General features: G+C 42.8%; 1 long non-coding RNA gene across 4 annotated transcripts; it reads left to right on the top strand.

The window, feature by feature from the left end:
* The first annotated feature begins 268 nt into the window (after window positions 1-268).
* On the top strand, window positions 269-18,321 carry LOC132669117 (uncharacterized). Of its 4 annotated transcripts, none has more exons than XR_009606009.2 (7): window positions 269-967; window positions 6,219-6,320; window positions 6,428-6,466; window positions 13,355-13,770; window positions 14,717-14,909; window positions 15,265-15,402; window positions 16,248-18,321. It is a non-coding gene; the product is annotated as an uncharacterized LOC132669117 (long non-coding RNA). The 4 variants fall into 4 exon arrangements; XR_009606007.2 differs by lacking the exon at window positions 14,717-14,909 and having other exon boundaries at window positions 275-967; window positions 16,248-16,336; window positions 18,005-18,321; XR_009606006.2 differs by lacking the exon at window positions 14,717-14,909 and having other exon boundaries at window positions 274-967.
* Window positions 18,322-23,980: the final 5,659 nt, after the last annotated feature.

Below are 23,980 nucleotides of genomic sequence, written 5' to 3'. Positions count from 1 at the left end.
CAGCCAACTGTCACTGTGGGACAGAATCCTCTATGAAGGCTTTAGCTGTTAACAGCTTAGAATGTTGCTGCTCCCATAAGTCTTTGCACTGAACAGAAGGGTGGGATGGGAAGGGGTTGGGAGAGTGCTGAAGGAGGTAAGGGTGAAGATTTTAACTCCTCAATGACATGTACTCCTATTATTGTACTCCTATTAGAGGATTTAGGCATGACAGACTGGGCAAGGAAGGAATTTGGGGGATTGGGGGGGCTATTTCTTGACACCCCTCCAATCATAGCCCCTTAGTATTCTGAGCTACTTTTGTTCTCTTTCTACCTATGCCTTTTTAAAAAAAGATGTGTGTCCTGGCATAGAATAGCCCTTACATAAGTAGTAATCATTAATGTCATTACTAATAAGAACATAAATGACGTAGACACATAGCCCACCCTAAACACATGGAGTGCTTGGAGGTACCAAGTATAGTTGGAGTTTCTGAAGTGTCAATGCAGATTTTGAAACCTCTGCCTCTTGGTGATGGAAACAGTCTGAGCAAAGATAAGGAGGTGAAAACCAGCGGTCTTGAGTGCATAGGGAATGGGCAATGACTGAAGAGAGGGCCCTCCCTAAGAGACTGACAAGTGGGGGCACCTGGGTGGCTCAGCTGGTTAAGCCTCTGACTTCTGCTCAGGTCATGATCTCACAGTTTGTAGGTTCAAGCCCCACATCGGGCTTGTTGCTGTCAGCACAGAGCCCACTTTAGATCCTCTGTCCTCCCCCCTCTCTCTGCCCCTCCCCCGCTTATGCTGGTGCCCTCTCTCTCTCTCTCTCTCCTCCTCCTCCTCTCTCTTTCTCAAAAATAAACATTAAAAATTTTTTAAAAAGAAACCAACAAGTGAATTTGGTTAGATGGCAGGAAGCAGTGAGAGGGGGAGAGAGAGGCCAATTTGAAGAGAGACATGATGATGAATTCAACTTCGACTTGTTGGTAAGTCAATAACGGGAAATGTCCCTTAGGAGCCTGAAGATCCCAGGCTGTGAATACATAGGGCCCAGGGTCACAGGGAGTGCATGGATCCTGCAAAGCAGCAAGTGCAAATGAAAGGGCAGGGTGCAGGATGCAGGGGGTGTTCAAATGAAAAAGATGCGGTGAGAGAGGTGATGATGATAGTGGTGGTAGTGTTTTTGGTGCTTCTGAGCTCATCAATTGCAGCAGAAAAGTCCAGAATATAAGGCCAGGGAGAAAAAATATGAGATGGGGCAGGAAGAAGTCATTAGAAACCTTAAGTGTGCTATAAGGGCAACTTTGTTTAAGTATTGACATTGTATTTACTTAGTGATTTAAAAAAAATTAACATTTTTGCTGTTTTTCTGGGTTGGGAGACATTGATGGCTCTATAAATGTTGAGTTGAAGTTCCCACTTGGCGCTCTCCCTGGTGCTGGATTTGCATAGTGCATTCCTTGTCTTGGGGGTGTTGTGGAAACCATCCCTTTCTCTCTGTTCATCTCCCTTTAGGTGCTAGCCAGGAAGTAAATTTTGCCAAATAAAGTCACCTTTACATGACTTGTGCTTCTTCTCCACCCAGCATCTCTTAGGCTGATGTTTGCAGCGAAGTGTAGAAGAGAGACAGTAGTCCTTTCCAGGAGTAAAACTCTCTCCCTACATTTTTCCAAACCAAATCATGTTAACAGTGGCTTTCGTGGCTTTCAGGGGGTGGCGAGTTTATGGGGAATCCTTATTTTATTTATATTTTCCAAGTACTACTTCCATAGTTAAATTTGTCTTTTTTGAAGAAAGAAAAGTACATTGAAGGTGATTGGAGTTCTCACTCGTAGAAAGTCTTGTAAGAGAATCCTCAGAAGCCATGACATTCTCAGTGACATGGCAATGCCTCTGAGTCTCTTTTAGGAGAAGATTCTCGGCATAATATTCAGGTTTTTAAAATTTATTTTTTAAAAAGATACATGAGTATAAACTCTGTAAGGTGAGCTTTAGGATTGTAATTGAAAACAGTTTACTATTCCCAAGTGACTGCTTCTCTTCCTTTCAATGTAGGACATCACTCATGAGTATCAACTCTTCAGTGCATTACAGGAAAATGTGGTTTTGGAAAATTCCTGAGAAAAGAACTATAAGGGCATGTCCTATGTCATATGTCTAAGAAAAACTTAGCTAGCAGGGATAAATGGAGAACATAGTCATATGGTTAAGATGTCTCAAAACCAAAGCTGGACACTATCTATGAGCTTCATGCATGAAGCACCAGGTACTACTCACTGCCCTCCACTGCTCTCTTCACACCTCCATGCTCTGAGCCAGTTGACAACATTCCCTTTGTCCCCACATACTTTCTGCTGGACTGCTGTTGGGCTTTCCATTCATTCATCCAACTTTTATTGAACCCCTAGCATGTGCCTTTTACTGCATCTTTGCTCTGAGATGACAGAAATGGACATGACAGATCCTTTCCCTAAAGAGACATGAGCCTAGAGGAGAGGCAGCTGTGCTAAGGTGATAGTAAAACAGATGACTGCTGACACAAAGGCTCATACAGGGTGTTAGGGAGCCCAGAGAGCTAATTTTGCTTGGCACAGGAGGACAGAGAATAAATAAGGCGGGGGGGGGGGGAGTTACAAAGGAGGAGACACTTGCACTAATTCATCAGGTACGCTGGGGAGGGGGCATTGACAGAGGATCTGGGGATAGAGACCCAGAGAGGAGAGCCAGGAGTCCACATCAAGAGAAGGGCTCAGGAATGACAAAGTGATTTATCTGGGACTTATTCTGGCAAACTGTTAAGTGAAAGACTGAACCCCATGGACCAAGAACCTGAGGGGGTAGATGTAATGGGTGGAATTCTAAGATAATCTCCACCCCCTGTAGAATTCTTTCCCCATGAGAGTGAAAAGGATTTGTGAAGATCTAATTTCACACCTGTGACTATGTTACTTTATATAGTAAAAGGGGTTTTGTAGGTATAATCAAGGTCCCTAATCAGTTGACTTTGAGTTAATTAAAAAGGGAGATTATCCTGGGCCTGAAATAAGCAGGTGAAGTCTTTAAAAGGGTGCAGGCCTTCCCAGAAGTCAGAGTGATTCCAAGCAGAAGAGAGGCTTTCCTATTGGCCTTGAAGAAGCAATCTGCCATGCTGTAGAGAGAACCACATGGCAGGGAACAACATGTGGCCTCTAGGAGCTGCAAGTGAATTAAACAAGCAGTGAGCTTGGAAGAGAATTCTAAGCCTCAAGTAAGATTCCAGCCCTGGCCAACACCTTGATTCCATCCTGGTGAGACCTTGAGCAGCTATCCCATACCTATGCCAGACCGACATGGGATAATAAATTTATGTTGTTTTAAGCCACCAAGTTTGTGGTAATTTGTTATGTAGCAAGAGAAAACTAGTTCAGTGGGTAAAGAGGGAGTAATTGTTGAAGACAGAGGAGGAGGTAAGCTCTAGAGCCCTATGAGAATCTGGGGAGCAAACATTCTGGTCAGGTCGTCAGTCAGTGAGAGATGCTAAAGTATAAAGTCAGGCAAAAAAAAAAAAAAAGCCCTACCTGCTTCCTAAGGATCCCCGTGGTCGAAACTAAACTCCTGAGTCTTTCCTTCTCAAGAGGAATGCCCAGGTGAGTGATGTCAGCTGCAGCTCTGTGACTTCCCCTGCCCGACAAGAGACGGGTGGAAAGTAGAGAATCCAGAGATGATGTTTATACCCCGATGAGACATCAAAAATGTGTTTCATGCAAAGGTAAATACTTAATTTTTGTCCCATGAGACTTGGCAAATTTCTTCCCTGAAATTTAGTTGTTTACTTTCATGTCGCTACTTGATTCCAAAAGTACAAAAGCAAACTCTTGCATTTTGTGGTGCATTTTCAGTTCTTTAAAAATATTTTAAAAAATAGAAGGGCAGACAGTTTATTTTTCCCCTCAAATGAGCCAATATTTGGTTTTTCTCTCATTTTATTCTTTTTTTAAAAATGGGTCACACCAGTTCCTTGTGAACTGGTGAATCATTTCAGTGTTTGAATCATTATAAAAGGTCCAGAGGGACTATTTCTTTAACACTGGAAATAATCAGAGGTTATATAATGTACATAGGAAGGACAAATAGCTTTAGAAAAGAAATCCTTCCATCTCCTTTTCTTCTACCATCTCAATGGCCCTAAATGTTCACTGAAAATAATAAAACATTTTAATGACAAAATTATCTTTATAGCTCTTGTAAAGTGTGTAATAGAATATCAAATGCCTCTTCTGTGAGAAGAATATCGCACAGTGCTGTCATATCCACAGGTGGAAGCAAATTATAGACATATAAAGGCAATTAACAATACAGGATGATTATATGTGGCACAAGGAGTCCAGATAATCAAAGGTATAATTGCAGAGGAGCTGTCTTGTGTTCAGGTGACCAGCCCATCTTTAAAGGAGGAGTGATCTCCCATTGGTGGTGAGGACTGAGAAGCGGGGGTGGGAGGGTGGAGGAATGTGCTGGCATAGGGCAGGAAAAAGTTGGGAAAGTTGGAAGAGTCTAGGCATATTTGTGTAGCAATAAGTAATTCAGTTGGGTTGAAGGTAGGATTCATGTCAGAGGAAGTAGGGGAGATGTTTGGAAAATATTACTGAATCTAGGCTTGTCCTATATGCAATAGAAAGCCACTGAAGTCTTTTTGGATCCAACAAAAGCAAATGTTTCACGAAGATGTATGGTCAGTTGTGTTTGGATTGGAGGCAGGGAGCCCACTGGGAGTTTATGGCAAAAGTGATAAGGACCCAGCCAGGGCAGGGGGAAAGGAGAGGAGAAGATGGCATTCAGAATATAATATACAGAAAAATCTAAAGGATGTGAATTATCCTTTAATAGGGAATTTATTGATGTCACAAACTTTCAAAGATTTTGGCCAAGACCCTGCTTGTTTAGTGGGGACCAGTGGTCTCAGGCAACCTTCCTTTCTCTTTGCAGAGAAATATAATTGTATGTGGACTTACAGTGACATTTTTAGAGAATTAGCTCATGACTGGTTGAGAACTTCAGAGATTAAAAATGGGTCACACCTGGAACAGAGTATTATAATGGTGTAAAAGTCTGCTTGCTTTGGGACAGGTGGGAGCCAACTTTTAAAGATGCTCTTCAGGTGCCAAGGGGTGCTGCTCAAGCCCTAAGTTTCCTAGGCTTCTACATATCTTTTTGTTCAGTCCTCTGCTAGGCTGCCAGTTTCTGGGTCACCTCACTTTCCTCACAGAAACAGTTATCCTTAAAAGAGGAGAACCCCGAGAAGCAAGCGTGATTATCCCAAATGCTAGTCTCATTTTCACCCCTGCCATTTTGACATTGTTTTTGCCTCCATTCTTCAATGGTCATAAAACTGAGCAGGCACTCACTGCCTCATATTTGGAGACTAGTGAGATGGAAGAGATGGGGGCACCAACATCTATTGAGCACCTACAGTGTACCAAATCCTCTGCTAGAAACTAATGAATGTAAAGTTTAGCATGATGCTGAACACTTAGGGCTCTATCAATGTTCATTTCCTTTCTCCTTGCTATTAAATTAGAAAGAGGGGATGAGATGGTGATAGACAGGAGCCATAAGGAGACTGACAAGGAGAAGCCCTGTGTGTTCTGGAATGCAACAAGCAGGTTCCACCAACCTTACCAGAAATCAAAGAGAAGCTGCTCTTCACTGACCCCTTAGGAAGGAGAGAGCCCTACAAGCTCAACATTCTCAGCTCTCCTCAGCCAAGGCCAGCACTGAGGCCCAGTGGGAATTAGGGATGACTCCACCACTCTGCTGCTACTAATCCCCACAAAGCAGTCCCTCCTCCATCCCCAAGTCACCTTCCTGGTCAGAAGAGGTCATGGAAAATGATCTCACTCTTACCTCACCTTTCTTTCCTTTGTCTCATGGTCAATTTCTGAATTTTTTATTTTTGAGAGAGGACGATAAGCACTTGCTTGAATTATGCTCCAAAGACATACAGGTCTGGAGGACCTGGGGCCTGGCTTCCCAGTGAACTTCTTTCTCTCTTGGGAGCCTCCAGATCCCACCACTGGTAGTAGTATCTCTTCCCCAAACTCCTCAGAATGACCCACATGTTACATAGAAAACCACTGTGGCTCTAGTAGTGTGAGAAGGGAAACCATTCAGACCCCAAAGTCTTAGAGGCTGATGGAGTGAAGAAAACAGAACCTGAACTCAAGATACCTAGGTTCTAGTCTATGTTTCCCTTTTTAGGACCCTTAGAAAAATCACATCACCCTTTGAGTCTGTCTCCCTGTCTGCCATATAGGAATCACAAAACTAATCACAAAGGCTTGCTGGACTGTCATGAGGATGGTAAGATAACTGATGCACAGAACACTCTTGCTGATGCATAACATTTACTTGTGCTAGCTAAATGGCTGACCCCTATTCTTTCTCCTGATATTTATCTCCCCTCACAGATTCAACCCACTGGCATTACTTTCATGTAGAAAGAGAAGGTAAGTGCTTTCAAAGAGAAGAGACAGTAGAGATGGGCTGGGGAAGTAATCTTCCTCATGAAGAATTAACTCCTTGGCAAATGGCGTCAGCTTCTCCCACTCTTTTTTTTTTTTTTTTTAATATCAGATTTCATCCTTTTTCTACTTCAAGTGCTGCTCTGGATACTCTCCAATGTCTTCATTTCCCTTTTGAGTTCTGGAGCCCCAAACCAGACTATATTCTCAAGACTATGTTTAGTAGACAAGAAGACCATAATACAGAGTCATTTTGCCATTTTTGTAGAGTTCACAAAACTAAAAGTAGCACTTTATATACTGTTCTGTAAAAGTGATTTGCCGTTTCCTCTCAAAAGAAAAAGACTATCAAAGATGTTTTCTAGAAAGGGAAAGCCCCAGAATCAGGCTGTAAAATGCTCTCTAATGATGCGTTGTGGTTCTGAGGGCATACAAAAGACCTTGAGAAAGATTTTGAGCTTGGATCCTAAATTTCTAATCCAAATTCCTATTATTTCACTGAATTGCAAGCTCATTAAGGTTGAAGACCATTTTTGTAGCCCCAAAAGATAGCACATAGGGACATTCCATACACCTTTGTTGAGTGAACATCAATATCAAGTATCAACCCAAACAAGGTGGAAAACTTGGAGCCACTGACTCCTGGGACCTGACACCTTCAGACCAGGGAATATAAGATTCTTAAATTTAACAGTTTCCATCAGTGGCCCTCTGCCAGTAAGCCCTGGGGTGGGGGTGGGGGGGAGTACCAACCAAAAGAGATGGATTCCAGGTGTGTTGCTAGACTTTCAGGTCTGACCAAATGGAGGAGGAAAACTGATTACAACTAAGCACTGTGAACAAAATACACACACACACACACACACACACAGAGCAATTAATTGAGGACTCTGAAAAATAAGTAAAAGTAGGTGGATTGGTGAAAGAAATAACTCATTACATGAACAATATGGTGACAGTGAGTTTCGTAGAATTTTTCTCCTGGCTTTGATCTGAGGGTGAGGTGACTCATGAAACTGCACAGTGGTCATAGACCACAACAACTATATGAAACAGCCAATCTTTCTGGACTAATGACCTGGAAAATGGGCCCTTGCAAGCCAGAGTATGTGGGAAAGATTCTTCTTGTTCTTGTCCTCATATATTTTCTCTCTCAGTTCAGTCTCAAGGCCAGATGCAGCTTCCAAACCAAACTGTCATCACCATGGCAGCAGCTTGGGCACCTAAAATCCCCGAGAGGAAAATCTTGTTATCTCAGGACAGAAGAATGTAGAAGAGGGCCTCTGTTATATGAAGAGTATGAGAGGAGTCCTTGTTTTTTTTCTCTTTTCTCTTGCCACTTTATCCAGAGGAAAGGCCTAGTAGAATAAAACTTTGTGATGTCATTAGTGGCTATAACTCTGAGAAAGAGCTCTATCTTTCTAGCCAGAAAGATGATAGGTGACCCTGTTAAGCTGATGGATGTGAGGGAAATCCGGAAGAGGAAAGAGTGGAAGGAAGGGATTCCATGTATGAACCGACGTAAGTCCTGGACTTTCCCTCTGAGCCACACGTGTGTGGAACATACCCAGACACACAGCAGAGGCTTTGGAACCTGAGCTGACAGCAGAACCTCTGCATATAGAAGGTGAGACAGAACTTGCAGTCTTCACTTAACTGGTTTGCTTGAATGATGAACCAAAACAAAAAATCAACTTGCTCTGATTTTAACGGGACCCAGAGTTATATAACATCCCATATAAAATATCTTAAGATATAATCCAAAATTACTCAATGTGATAAGAACTAGGAAAAGGTGAGCAATTCTCAAGGGAAAAGATGAAAGACAATGTTGAAATTACAAGAAAAAAAAGATTTTGAAGCAATTTGTTACAATCATTCTTTATGATGTTAAGGTGTTTACCTTAACTCTTGAAATGAATAAAAACTAGTTATCAGTAGAGAAATAAAAACTTTTTTGAAATGGAAATTTTATAACTGAGATATACAATATCTGAAATTAAAAAATTCCCTGGATGGGCTCAATAGCAGGATGCAAATGACAGAGGGAAGAGCCAGTAGACTGGAAGAGAGATCCATAGGAGTTATCTAATCTGAAGAACACAGGGAAAAATGTTTGAAAAATAGTGAATAGAGCCTCTGGGATCTGTGGAATAATATCAAACAGTCTAACATTCATGTCATTGTAGTTCTTAAGGGAACAGAGAAAGATTGATATAGAAGAAAATAGTTGAAAAAAATAATGGCTAAAGATTTCCCAAATTTGGTGAAAGATATGTTTACAGATTCAGACAGCTCAGCAACCCCCAAACAGGGTAAACTTAAAGAAAACTGAACTGAACATCCACCATTCCCTATGGCATTACCCACCAATACCCTCCTTCTTAGACCCTGAAGACATCTGAATTTTCCACCTTGGTGTCAGGGAAGGGTCACATGAATAGGAGCTGGACTCCTAGGGATTAATCCCAGCTCACTGATTCAAGTGTGAGACCCAGGGAAAACCAATTATCCTGCATGGGCTGCAGTTCCTCATCTAGAAAATCTCAGGGTTTTACTACGAGTTTCTAATTTCCTTCCTGTTCTAAAATAATTACCCCATAATCAGTTCTTCTGTGGACTTTTTCTGTTCAAACTGATAACATTATTTATGAAAAGCTAATGCTATGAAACAAGAAGCCACTTTCCTGTCAAGAGTCTTTCCACCCTTTGTAATGGTGCAGGTAACTGAAATGGAGAAGCTCCCAGAACAGAACCCAAAATGAAGTTTTATAGCAACCAGAATGGAGTTTGGCCTTCCCCAGCAACTTCCTGCAGAGTTCTTCGAGCATCATGGGAGGCCTGGAATTCATTGCAAAGGAAAGGAAGCTCTGCTGAAAACTTTCACTCCCAATAAATGCATTTCTAATCTCATGTTTTTTCAGAGGCTAAGGAATGGAATGGAATGCACCCATGGCCTCAGATTCCTAGTTTGATGTCAGGTCTGTCAGAATATGTTAAATCTATGTCTGTAAACACAATAATAACAACCACTTGAATAGCATCTTACAGTTGACAGAGCAGTTCTCTTTCCTGCATTATCACATTTCCTCCTCCCAACCACCAACTCCTGAAGCAGGTTGTAGCAGTCACCTCCTGTTTCCTCAGAGGAAACAGTCTGAGAGAGGTTGAGAGTTTTACCCCATTCCATCTAGTACTAAGCTTGAAAAAGTGCCAACTCTTCTGGCTTCCAATTCTGTCCTCTTTTCCCACCACCAAGAACCAGAGGATCTGGGCATTGCCAAGCTATGACCTGCAACTACTGGGCAAGAGGCCAGTTACTCCACATTTTAAGGGCAGGCTGTAGTACATTAGATCCTCTCAGTTCATTCTTTTGGAGAGGAACACGGTGTTAAGAGTTGGCTTCAATACACATTGTCCCTCTCCCAGTCCCTCATTGCCACTAGCCAGGCTGCTTGGCATGGAAAGGCTCTTTGGTATTAGACACCAGCTCTTTTGAAAATGTCTTTCTTCCCCTTCTTCTAGCTGCTTGTGAATGTGCTTGGCGTTGAGTCAAGTAGGCTTGGGAATTGGTGGTTGCTTCTTCAGATTTTACCATTAAGGGGACTTGAAGGGCTTGCTGCTTGGCCCTCACATGGGCTTCTTCTCTGCTCTCCTACCCCCTGAAGAATTGCACATTCCCTCCCATTATTGCACATTCATTCAGCCTCCACTCTGCATTGATGTGCCCGGAGGTCATCCTTCCCTCCCTTCATGAGCCAATTTCAGCTCATTTATTCACACATTGTCCCTTCATTTTCAAGAAAAGTCTCTTTGAGTATGCTAATTCTGAGTCATTGCATACCATCATCATTTCAGAACAAAAAGATGTCAAAAGGTGGGTGGGTTTATTTCATCTAGCAAGGAAATAGGCATTCTTTTCTTTGTTTTACCCTTAATGACTCATTCAACCTGAATCAAAGCTGAGTCGTCTGGGCCTTTGAACAGGAGACTGGGTGGTGGGGAGGATGAGGTGGGGGGTAGGTACCACCCAAGCTGGGGCAATGGGCTCAAATCCCTGGAGCTGTGTCCATGTTCCATGGAATGGGCAGAAGGGACTGAGAAAATATAGTGATAGCATGGTGTGAAGCCCTTGCACATCTCTGGGCTTCTGTTTTCCCATCTATAAAAGGATCACAGAAGAGTGTGTTGGGACTAAGGTACATGACCTTACTGAAATTACTTTTCTGAATCACTGTGCTTTCCTACGTGGACATTGAAACCTTGATTCAGGAAAAGAGGTTGAACCCTCACCTGTTTTAGGTACCTGGAGAGGTAGAGAGAGGAGGGTTTGATTGCAGACTTAGGCTTGGATCCTGCTTCTACCAATTCCTAGCTATGTGACCCTGGGATAAGTACTTAACCTCTCTGCATCTCATTTATAAAAGGGGAATAGTACTTCTCTTGATAAGGTCCTTGTGAGGATAAAATGTAATATCTGCCACAGTTATCTCCTGGAGTTCCCCAACTCACATACAGGATATTTAGGACAGAGGACAGGTAGACTGGGTGGGCTTGGACAGTCTTAATATCCTTCAATTTCTTCTTTGGTAAAATTGGGATACTATGTGCTTTGCAAGAGGGTTGTGACTGCGAGAGATGATGTACTAGAGGCCAGTGCAGCACTAGGACACTGTGGGTCCTTAAGTGGTAGTACTGGCCAATTAGAAGTTATCAGTATTCACCTTACCTGGGGCCAGTGCCCCTAGAAAGGGTTCCCTGGGAATATTTGTAGCAGTCCTTAGACCAGAGCCAATGTCAGAGCCTGGAGGCTGGGCCAAAGCAGAAGACACCAGTGGGTTTTGGTCCAGAGAAGGTGGGACCAAGATGCCATTAGCATGTAGGCTAGGGTCAGTAACCAGAGGTGTGGTGCAGGGTGCTCGGGCAGGGCATGGTGCCTGGCAAGTGTTCACACCCCAGGACCAGAGGGGCTACTCCACACACCCAGTTACACAGCTGTATTTTCCACAGCCTTGGGTTAAAGCAGTCTCCCTGGTGGTTTCACAGGCCTTACAATGCAAGCTGCCAGGCTGGGCTCTGGAGAGGCCTAGAGATAGGAAAACAATACCCTACCATGGTAGCTCTCAACATGAGGACCTAGGTCACTGCAGAAGACTCACAAACATAACAGTAATCCCTTTGGGGAAAGGAAGACTTTTTTTTCTTATGGTGGAAACTGGGATCTGTGGGGGTTTGGTCATGATGGACCATCTAGTGGTCCACAGACCTCTTGAGGTTCCAACACAAATGGCTTTGGGGATACACAAAGAGCTCTAAACCACTCTGGGAGAGCAATGGGATTCATCTCTTCAGTCCTTCCCTTCAAGTTTTAGTTGCATCCCCCTAGAGAACCAGGTCTCTGTATCTCTCCCCCTAACCAAAAAAACAAACAAACAAAAAACAACAACAAATAAAACCATGACCAAACCATCTGCTAAAAATCACACACTGTTCTGTCTCAATAATCTTACTTACATCATAGTTCAGCCTGGAATGTCCTCTCCACTCACCAAAATCCTACCCATATACAAGGCCAATGCCAATCTCAACTCTTCCAGAAAGCCCTCCAAAATCTTTCTAGCCCACAACAATTATCCCTTCCTCAAAACACACAGTCATATCCCCATTTTCCTTTTGGATAGCTCTTATTCTATGGCTTTGTTAGCATCTGTCTTTGTTACTTTGATTTTTCCTTCATGAATGTTTGTTTCCCCCATCTTTCTCATTTCTTTCTTCCAGCTAGTCACCAAAACCTGTTGGTTGTACCTCTCAAAACTATCTTAAATCCATCAACTTCTCTTCACCCTTCAGGGTCATTCTCTGGTTCAGGCCACCATTACTGCAACAGCCTCCTAAGTCTCCTGCATCTGGACCAACCCTTCCAATTCATTCTCTACCCTGAAGCCAGAGGACTGTTGCAAATACAAAAAATACAAACCTGCCTCAAACCCTTTATCCCGCTGGCCTCAAAATAAAATATGAACTTTCCAACAGACCTTTCAAAGGCCTTCATTGACTGGTCCCTGCTCACCTTTTCAGTCACATTTCTTATTCTGCTCCCCCTACCAATGCCTTCCACCATTATCACTGAGGCCTGCCATGTTCTGGTCATGATAAATCCTTCTCAGCACCTCACACTCCTGGACACACCCACTCTCTCCTGGACATTCTATCTGGAATCCTCTTCCTGCCCACCTACCATGCCTCTCACACAGCACTTGCTTTGCCTACACATATTCAGTCTTCAGGTCTCCAGTCAGTATTATCTCATCCACTAAGCCTTGACCCCTGAGCCCTCAAATACACACTCAAGTCTAGGTGACCTACTCAGAGTACCTTGTCTCCTCCCCATCACCATACTTTTTATTTTAAAGATTTTATTAAGTAATCTTTACACCCAATGTGGGGCTCAAACTTACAACCCCAACATCAAGTGGTATGTTCCACTGACTGAGCCAACCCTCTGCCCATTCTTATTTTTAATTCTATTTTATAGTTGCCTGTTTACTGGTCTCTGTCTCCCAATAGGCTATAAGCAATTTCAGAACAAAAACTGTATCTGCACAGTTTATTTTGGCATACCCAGTGTGGGGCCCAGTGTGTACCTCTCCTAGATGCTCAAATCATTTTTTAATAAATGAATGGAAAGGAGAATGAATCTATACACCAAGGGCAATAACCATTTTATATGCTTTTTTATATCTCCCTTCAGTGCCTGATTCAGGGCCCTGTGTATTCTAGGTGCAAAGAGAAAGACGTAATCATTTGCTTTTAGAAAAAAGCCCTCATTGTTTAAATAGAATGTTCTATTTCTTGGTATTTCCCTTTTTCCAGACTGAAGGCTTTTTTAACTGCATGCTAGCAGGAATGCAGCTGACAACACAGTGACCGAGATCTGCTCCCAGGGGTTCTGGATGAGCAGGGAGATCCACAGAATTCAAGGCCTTCAGAAGCTGAATGGGCCACTCATCAGGGAGGAGCTATGAAAAGCCTTGATGGAATCTAGAAACTCAAATTCTAGTCCTGGCTCCTTCATCAACTCCATGCCCATAGGCAAATCACCTAGCCTCTGGAGTTCGGTTTCCTCATTGGTAAAATGCAGTAAAGAGAAGGACTCATAATTTATCTTCATTCACAGCTCTGAGTTATCCTTCTATTAATAAACATGTCACCACATTCCCACCAGAGGTGAAGAAGAATTTGGCTGTTTCCAATCTAAATATCAGGATACCCATATCATTACAAATGAGGTAAGTGTTTTTGTGATCATAATCTTATACGTTATAAGGGGCTTTAAACTTGGTAGTGAGTTTTCATATTTTTAATTTTTTTAATAACTGTGGCAGAGGCAACAATATGGGTATATAAATATCCACCCCCCCCCCACTTCCCTACCAATTTTATTAGAAATGGAAATATGCCCAGGGACACATGGGTGGCTCAGTTGTTAAGCATCTGACTCTTGATTTTGGCTCAAGTCATGATCTCATGATTCGTGGGTTTGAGCCCCACTTTGGACTCTGCTCTGATGGCATGGAGCCTGCTTGGGATTCTCTCACCCTCTCTCTGCCCCCTCCCCTGCTTGCACTCTCTCTCAAAATAGATAAATAAACCTAAAAAAAAAACCAGACATGGCAATATGCCCAGTTTAAAACTATATTCCCCAGCTTCCCTTGCAGCTAAGATGATCATGTGACTAAGTTCTAGCTGATAAGATATGAGCAGAAATGTCATGTGTAGCATCTATGTAAAGCTTCTCCAAAGGGGGAGAATATGCACTTTGCCTTTTTCCTCTCCTTTCTGTTGGCTGAATGAGAATAAGATGTCTGGAATTTGATAGCCATAGTGGACCATGAGGTGATATGCTAAGAATGGTGGAACAACAAGACAGAAGGAGTTGGGTCCCTGACACCTGGAACCACCATCCCAGCCCTTGGTATTTTCTGCTGGACCTCTTTGCCATAAGAGATAAATAATTTGTCTTCTTTAAGCTACTGTTATTTTCATTTTCCTGTCACATGTAACCCTAACCTGTCACCTAACCCTAACTGATAAAATAATCATCCATTTTATGCAAAACCCTGTGCTAGATGTTGCAGGGGATGTAGAGGTAGATAGGATTTAGATACACAAAGAGTTGGGCAGGAAGGCTCATTCTGGTGTGAAGGAGATCCTAAAAAAGGTTTGACTTGGCAGGGCTGTGTCAACATGAAGAGGATTTATATGAGATGAGGCCAGAGAATATGATGGAAGGATCTTGAATGCCAGGCTGACGACATTGCACTTGACCCTCTGATGGGAAAGCAGAGAAGATAAGCTTGTTTCCATTTGTGGATGAAGAAACCCAAGCCTTGGCAGATTACAGGACTTGTTCAAGGTCACCCAGCCAGTAAGCCTCAGAGTCTATCGCAATTCTGACACTTGGCCTAGTGCCATACCATAGTTCTGTGTGTCTTTGAGCAAGTCTAAGGCAAAAATGGTAGGAACAGAGGTTTTACACTTTGACACAGCCAGGCAACTAGACTGCCCTTCTCACACCCCCACACCATTAGGAGAAAACTTCAGGGGTTGCTAGAGGTTTAGGATCTAGACCTACCTTTTTTTTTTAAGTTTATTTATTTATTTTGAGAGAGAGAGAGGCAGAGATAGAGAATCCCAAGCAGGCTCCACACTGTCAGTGCAGAGCTCAATATGGGGCTTGAACTCACAAACCATGAGATCATGACCTGAGTTCATGTCAACAGATGGATGCTTAACCGACTGAGCCACACAGGTGCCCCAGGATCCAGACCCACCTTGAAGTCAGAGGATTCTTCCTTGGATCCCTGCTTAGCCAACCCCATGAGGAGGCTACAGTGGCCAGGGTGCTGTTGTGCTATGTGGTAAGTACCCATGTGTCAGGCACAGTGCTGGATATTCTATATATATTTATCTAAGTTACTGTCTTCAGTAGTCTACCAAGAAAATTATAATACCACTCCTATTTTACAACAAAGATGAAGAAACTGAAGCTCTAAGAAATGAAACTACTACCCAGAGTCACTCAGTTGATGGCACTGTTGAAGTACAAAGCCACATTTGTTCAACTCCAAAACTGTGTTCTTAGCCCCACATTCTAATTTCTTCTCAATCCCTGCCAAAGCATGCAACAGTCTCCTATTATTACTCAAAACAGCAAGGACTTACCGAGTTTGATAGGTTGACCAGGGCCAGATCCCAGCTCTGCGCATCCCACCTACAATCGGGAGTCAATGTCCTATCCAGGAATCTTATCACCCATGCCCTATATGTGACCCTCACATGGGTGAGGGACTTCCTGGGGAGGTGGACCCACAGATGCCAAGATCTTTGTGGCCTCAGGCCTCCCAGGATTCTCTGTCTTGGTTGGTCATGTGACAAGGATCCCAGAGTCCTCCCATTCTGGGTTCTAGAATTCACAGATTCCAGTGAGTTGTTTCATGGAATAAGGGACACTGAATTCTTTGTGTCCTTCCTGTGGCTGTCATGGTTAGAATGAATTTGTTATGATTTGTACTGGCATCTATTCAATAGACAACTGGTCATTAGAACTGAATCTCCTATCATTGCCAACATTTGGAAAGTTGAGTTTTATTTTGCCGGTCATCCAGTGTGCATCTTTCCAGTAATGTGGTATGTCCAGTGTTCCAGCATAAACCACATATTCCCCTAAGCTGACCACACTGGTTTTTTTCTGGAACTTTCACAGGAAACACCCTAAGATGTGGCCTGCAGAGCTGAACGCGACAGATGGATCCTTGTCCCCTCTGTATTCTCTGCCCAACTACAGGAGGCTAAGTACTTTGCCAGGTTTTGCCCTGGGTCATCACCGGTCCACCCCATTCTTGTATAACCTCCCTTCCTGTTGGCAAAACACTCTTCCTTGCCAAGCTCAGCCTAAGACTCTCATCCCACACCCTCTTCCTAATCAGGCCAAAGATAGAATGTGTTTCCCTTATTTTAACTAGATTTATTAGGCTTAGCCTAAGTCTAGCAGATTTTAATAGTTATTAGTAAAACATTCTTCCATTTCCTTATAAATACTATAATCAATGTTCCTATTCTCAAATGCACCACTTAAAGTATCTAAAATCAGATATGGAAGAGTAATTTCAATTTGTTCATAACAAAGTTTTCTGAAGATATAAGCAGATTTTGTCAGATTCAGAGGCACAATTCTTACAAACACGCTCATGCATTGTAGTGTGGGCAAACTATCACCAGAGCTTGTCATTACACCTTGTAGACATTCTTATCATTGGTTCTTATACAATCTTTATGATCTTTTATTGTCACCCAAAAGTGATGGCCAGTTAACTGGTTGGATCCACATGATTACCAAAGGCTCACTGCTTCCTTGACTGCAACATTCTCATTAAAATTATGCCCTAGATGTTTCATATATGGCAACACATTATATGGCCCCCCAGGAAGCATAAGCAGTTGGTGGACATGAAAGGACCTTGAAACCCTGTATAACATAGTACATATGCCAGCTGTCCTTTAACATAGTAACAGATGGTGACCAAAGTCCAGCTGGGCTCCAGGCCCAGCTCTACCTCTTAATAGTTGTGTGATCTCTACTAGGTCATTTACATACTCTGAACCTCAGGCTTTCCATCTGTAAAATACAAATTATAGTAATACTTGCTCTATCATGAGGTTCAAATGAGATCATGGATGGGAAATCCCTCACAGGTCATGAAGCAACACTCATACATTAGCCAATTTATCACATACATTGACTTTTAATCTTCACAACACTGGGAGATGTCATTTTCCCCTTCTGCAGATGTAGAGAGTCAAGTAAGTAAGCATGGTGGACCTGAGGTCCACACCTGGGTCTCCCTGTCTGATGCTCTTTCCTCTTTGGGAGAAAGCATACTCCATGGCACCATCCCTGCTCATGGCTATGTCATACAAAGAGCACATTTAGGTGTTGTCCTTAAACCTGGCAGCAAATTAGTCCTCCAGAGCCACACAAAAGGGAGAGACCAAGGGAAGGCAGCCAAGACCCTGAGGCCTTTACTGTCCATGAACCCTACTCCCAGCCCCAGCTGCTTGACTTTCCCCAACACAAGTGTGTTAGCCAAGTACCTGTGGAGCACCTGCTTCCACCTCAGCCCCAGAGAAAGCATATGGGATTCAACTGGCACTGTCCTGAGAAGGCGTGTCATCTGGCCAAGGCAGAAACTCAGAGACACAGTAAGCAACAGTTGAACATAAAACAGTATGTGTTCAGGTGTCAGGTGAGTAATAAGGAAAGAGGGAGATTCCTAGATGCTCCACTTGGGAACACTAGAAATTCTTGAAGCTCTCTGTGGCCCCAACAAACCCTAAAAATACCTCAGTTTGGGGAGACATGGAATCTATATCATCTCCCCTCTTTCCTCAACCCCACTCTTGAGGTTCCTTTCAGCTCTATCCCTTCCTGTCCCCAAAACTGTCTCCCTCCCTGGCCTCTAGGCTCCACAAGGTCAAGAGAGCAGATGTTTCCATTGCCATGTGCTGCAGACGCATTCCAGAGTCAATTCTCAATGAACGTCTACTGAACTAAGCAGATGTAGGCAGAGCACATGGACAACAACAGGGACTCAAGGCCCATGAAGGAGTATGCAGACAGGCTGGACTCTATCCTGGAAAGGGGGAGGCCTAGGCCCTCATGGAGGAGCCAAAGGGAGAGAACCCCATCAACACACTATGAACTAAATGGAGAGAAGTGCTATTTAGAAAAAACCCTGATGAATAAAATTCCTGAGAGCAGCAACTGTCAGGGAACAAACTCCTCCTTTTGTGTGAGAGATGGGAATGTGGACCAATAGGTAGCTCTGTTCTGGCCACCACGGGCCAGAGCTGGGATGCACACGTGAAGGGTCTGCTTCCTGCACATGAAGTAGACTGAGTGGAGCCCTGTGAGCACCTTCCTGCCTCACTGTGGGGGACTCATGAGTGAGTTTTGAGGGCTCTGACCTCTTCAGAGGAAGGAGACCTGATTGCCAGGCCCAGTGCTCTTCCCTGATCTGCTGCTGAATGAGCAGGGAAAAAGCAGGGGCTTTCTCTTAACTGTGTGGCCCTTACCTGATCTGGTAGCACAAAGGGAAATTAATAGGCATTTATGCAAATGCCTCTCTCTTTATGTGTACTGTATTTAGAGAAACTGCTTTGGCATTTAGAAATAAGTTTTATATAAGAGTTTGTTGCTGCTGCTGTTAACCATCCAAACAGTAAAAGCCAAGTGGAAATCCTCAAATGTCAGTAATACTACCAAAATGCTTAAAAATATACACTAGGCCCCCTTCAGTCATCACATTTTTAAACTTCTGGAAGTATAGAGAATCTTCTGAGAAGAACTTGTCATGATCTAATGCTTGATAAAATGTTTTCCGCCTTCCCTCCCCAACCTCTCCCATTAGGGTTTTTCAAGTGCACTTGATTGCAACAACTTTGGATGAAGTGAACGTACTGTGTGGCCTTGGGCAAGTCCCTACTCCTGTGGGTGTCAGTTGCTGATTGTAGGACCTCTGAGTTTTTCTTCTGCTAAAAAGGGCCCCTTTTATAGTACCATGAGTTCAGAACTAGTGATCCAATTAGGAAACAATGCAGTTCCTAGAATTATAGGTCTGCAGGGAACATATCCCACTTCTGGCTGAACTGTTCCCAGAGTGCTACTAACACAGAGGTTCCAAACTTTCAAGCCTCAATAATGGCTCAAAGGAATTCAGTATTTTCTTTTATACCAAATGACTGCTGGAACCACAAGGGTTCTGGACAGGCCTTAGCTGGCCCAGTATAAAGAATGAAGTTGACCTTCTGCCCTTTTTCTGCTTTCTCTTCCAGTGGTCTCCTAGGCCACCTTCTCTGGAGCTCTCTCCACACCCCTACCACTGTGCCATCACCACCACAAGAGTCTGGGCTCTTGGGTGGCCTATAAGTGCATACCATGCCTGGCTCTCTCCAGCCCTCTCCTTCCCTGCTTGCTAAAAAAGTCCTTCTTTGGGAAGCTGCTTTTGGGTGGGAAGGAGCCAACTGGCTAATTCACACTGAGACATAATGCTTCGTAAGGAATTAAAATGCAGATGTCCTATAGGAGAAAAAAATCCATCAAGTTCCTAAAGAAGTAGAAGTTGAGGTGTCAAAGATGAACCAAGAGAGGATATTTTGTAGCATGGGAGCTTTCCAACACCAGATTTTTGGATTTTGGTGTGGCTCTACCCTTTCTTTTACAAATGTGTGCTCTTGGGAAATTTATTTAACCACCCTGAAATCCGATTTCTATGACTATAAAATGGCTCTGGAGCCACTGACCTATCCTCATGAAATAACATTAAAGTGCTTGCAAACTGTACAGCACAGCATAGCCCTCCCATGCCTCCACCTGCCACTCCCAGGTGTGTCTGGAACACCCCTCTAAGTCATCTCCTTCTTAGTTCCACTACTCAGAAACCCTGGGAGAAGAGTGAGGGAGAGAAAGATGCTGGCATGTTCCCTTCCAGCCTTCCCCATGCTGCATCTCCTCTCCACCTCTTAATCATCGCAGGGATTTCAAATGTTTTTCTGTGTGGATTTCCCCCCACCCCAAAAGAAAACACTCCAAATCTCTGAAACCGCAGGGTTTTTGACACGCTCTGCAACAGGACAACAGAAGACTGGCATGCAGGGTGGGAAAGAGGAGGATCTAAGTTGTGGACAAAATCAGGAGACCTAAAGACCGTGCTTTTTTTTTTTTTAAATCTGCACAACAACGTGTCCCTCCTGACACTATTCACAGCATCTCTCAGACCCCTTGAAGACTAGGCAGCACAATGATAGGCTTGGTGCTATTTTAAAATCAGGCAGCACATGAAATGGGGCTATCCTTACATACTCCTCTCAGTGAGAGGACAGTCCACCAGCCCCTAACAGAGTGGATACTCTCCTTTATTTAAATGTAGACGTTTCTCATTTCCAAAGATTAATATTTATAAAGTCATAACTTGTTGGGAATTATTCTGGCTATTCCTAATTACCATTAGGCTCATATGATAACAATGTATTCCCAAGTAAGTTTGGGAATTGGTCCAAAAATGCTAACATAGAAATAAGTGAGTAAAAACCATGTTTATTAAGACCTAGTACGATCAAATCAAGTAATACATGCTGGAAGACAAGGTCACACACTGATCAGAGCTGGGTTAGAACACAGTTCTTTTTGTTTTTTATTTGAGAGAGAGAGAGCCCAAGCTCTCTCTCCAGCTGACTCCACACTCACCTCAGAGCCCGATGTGGGGCTTGATCCCACAATTATGAGATAATGACCCAAGCCAAAATCAAGAGTTGGTCACTCAGCAGACTGAGCCACTCAGGCACCCCTAGAGCACAGTTCTAATCCAGTTCATGGATGGTTGAGAAACAGGAAAATAATATAAACTAAAAGATAATTATGAGCCAAAAAAATAAAAATAAAAAGACAAATTCAAAGCTGGTTCAAAACCAAACACCAATCTAAATTCAACTAACAAATAGATGTAAATTAAATGAAAAAAAGCATAAATAGTAATGCAAATTTCAGACAGGCAGAGTAAATGTTAACAGGAAATCCATTTAAGTGGTACACTGATCTGGAGTTGTTACTGTCAACAGTAGGGATCCTAGTGGGTCATAATTCTGAAGAGAAAGTGGTTACATATTGGGAAAATAGGGTTAGAGACAAAACAATAACAGAATGCTGCAGCTTGTGTTTGACACAAATTGAAGTCAGAAGTAGAGCTATAACCATTTTTTTATGAAAATCAAGAAGAATAAACAGAAAAGAGTTCTTGATCCCCTTTCCACAAAAAAAGTAATAAAATGCCAGTAACAAGAAAAATGAAGTAATTAAGAGAATTCCTGAGCCCAGATAAACTCTCAGTTTGATTGGGGTGAGTGCCCAAACCAGGTTGTTCTAGGACAAGGCCCTTATAGTGGCTGTGGAAAGCAGTTGAGGACAGATACCCCGTGGTGCCTATTGTTGGGAGGGCAAGAAGTTGTGAAGACTCAGAAGACTGTGAAGAAAGGTTTCATTGTAAGGACTTTCAGCCTGAAGATATTCATCTCCTCCACCATCAGCCTTCTCTGTTCTCTCCTCTTGGGCTAGCAGTATGACACTAAACCTTGGGGCTTGTGCCTCATACTTACCTGGCAAATAATGAAGAGACTTCCTAAGAACCCCCCCAAATTTCCCAGTTCCATTACTGTAGGTGCCTAAATCAGGTTGCTACACAGTAAGACCTGTTTTACTGAACACTGTCAGCTCAATTCATGGTTTCCCCAGCACCTCCCAGCCATGGCTTCCAAGAGGCCAAAACTCCTCTAGGAAAACGAAGGAAGTGCCTCTGCAATATTTAAGTCAAATGTTGGGACTCTGGAACAACAAGAAATGGAACCTGAGCAAAACTAATTGGAACATGACATGGACCTTACAGTAAAAGAATTTTTCTGGTAGAATTCTCAGCTACAAGAAAACATAGAATGTGGCTCAAGTTTAAACATTGTACTGGTAAATCTCACAGATCTAGACTTTCACTTAGAGTTTTTTTCTTTTTCAGAATGGTCCAAAATTGTACTAAGTATCTAGGAGCAATGTACCTAGACACAGCATTGGCCTTGAAAATTCAAAAACAGTAAGTTATAAAACTGGGTAAGTCGTATAGTAGAAAATGCCCCTCTTCAAGGCCATTCGCCAGAAACAGAATTTTGAACCTGGAAGGAACCTTAACAGGAGACCCAGGTTTAGGGTAATAATACCATCTGATAAAAGGAGGCACAGGGCCTTGGAAAGAGGCCAGTGCAATGAAGGGCCTTAAATTTTGAGGTTCTTTAGCTTCATGGTACATCACAGTGTTATTAATTTAAATAGTTGTTTACTGCATTGTGTTGATTCAGAGACTTTTCTACCTGGAAATATCAACTGGCTTGTGCATTGCCATACAGCTAATTGGTGGAAAATGTCAGGAATCAAGCCCAGTGTTTTGAACTGTGTTACCTATACCTGCTATATCGGCAACTATTTTGTATATACCCCTAATCATCCAAAGGACCTCATGCTTTTGGTTTCAGACAGCCAATAAAAAGGTCTTAATCATCTGGAACCTAGAAAGAAAATAAGCACTTCTAACATTTAGAAGTAGAGTTACCTAGGACTTAGTCCAGACCTAAATGAAAGCCAGTGGATGATACATGGCACCATATGTCAGGCTGGTAACAATCTAGTTCTCTCCTACTTGTGCTCATTGTTGTTCTCCATTTCTTCCAGAATCAAGTGCCAGGGCTAATTAAATTCCTGATTAAAGCCCAAGGCATCACTAGGAGTTCAGCTAGTGAGCTGGCTGGGTATAAAGCACAAAATAGTCCCCCCTATTTGATTTCCAAAGATATTGGTATTAAATTGGTAACACCATCTCTTATACTCCCCCAAATTACACATTCATTTATTCATTCATCATTTACTTATTTGTTCATTCAACATTTTTAAAAATTTTTTTAATGTTTATTTTTGACAGAGACAGAGCATGAGTGTGGGAGGGGCAGAGAGAGAGGGAGACACAGAATCTGAAGCAGGCTCCAGGCTCTGAGCTAGGCTCTGAGCTGTCAGCACAGAGCCCTATGCGGGGCTCAAATTCATGGACCATGAGATCATGACCTGAGCCAAAGTTGGACACTCAACCGAGCCATCCAGGTGCCCCCATTCATTCAACATTCTTAATGAGCGCCTTGGGAGGTGGGACATCAATTTCTCTTCTCAAGGAATTTATAATCCATTTGAAGAGATAAGGAATGATTTCATTAAAAAGAATTTAAGGTGGAGCAAGTGTAGGCAGAGCAGAGAAGGGGAGAGAGAGCTTTCTCAAGGTACACTTGATCCAGGCAGCTTTCATGGAGGAGGCAGAATCTGTAAGTCCTTAGAAGGAAATAGACACAAATCCCTCTTGATCTTGCCAGCCTGTGATTGAACAAAGAAATATCTCAGTGACACTGATGAGTAGGCATATTAGCCAGTTACTTAGAGACTTGTTAATTTTTTTAAAGATTTTTTAAACTAATCTCTACACCCAAGGTGGGGTTCGAACTCACAACCCTGACATCAAGAGTCACATGCTCCACTGACTGAGACAGCCAAGTGCCCTGGGACTTGTGAATTTCTGAAGTTTCCCAAAATGGAAGATAAATTATTGGGGACCTACCTAGCCTCCTCACAGCATGAGACCTGTTGGAGCCAGGCTTGGGCATGACAGATAGATGAGCATTTCTTCGGAGGCAATGGTTCACTTAGAATAGTGGCTCTCAGCCACATTAGACCCAAATGCCTCTTTTTATAACAAATAATTTATAATTCTCCCTTTGTTATGCTCAAATGAAAACCATAAATAATGTAATCTGCCTACATACAGAATTTCCCCTTCAAAATCCATAATTTCAAAAAAAATT

Source organism: Panthera onca, chromosome B3, assembly GCF_046562875.1.
Source record: "Panthera onca isolate mPanOnc1 chromosome B3, mPanOnc1 haplotype 2, whole genome shotgun sequence".
Lineage (NCBI taxonomy): Eukaryota > Metazoa > Chordata > Mammalia > Carnivora > Felidae > Panthera > Panthera onca.
The sequence above is the reverse complement of the archived record's forward strand: the minus strand, read 5'-3'. Positions and strand labels throughout refer to the sequence as shown.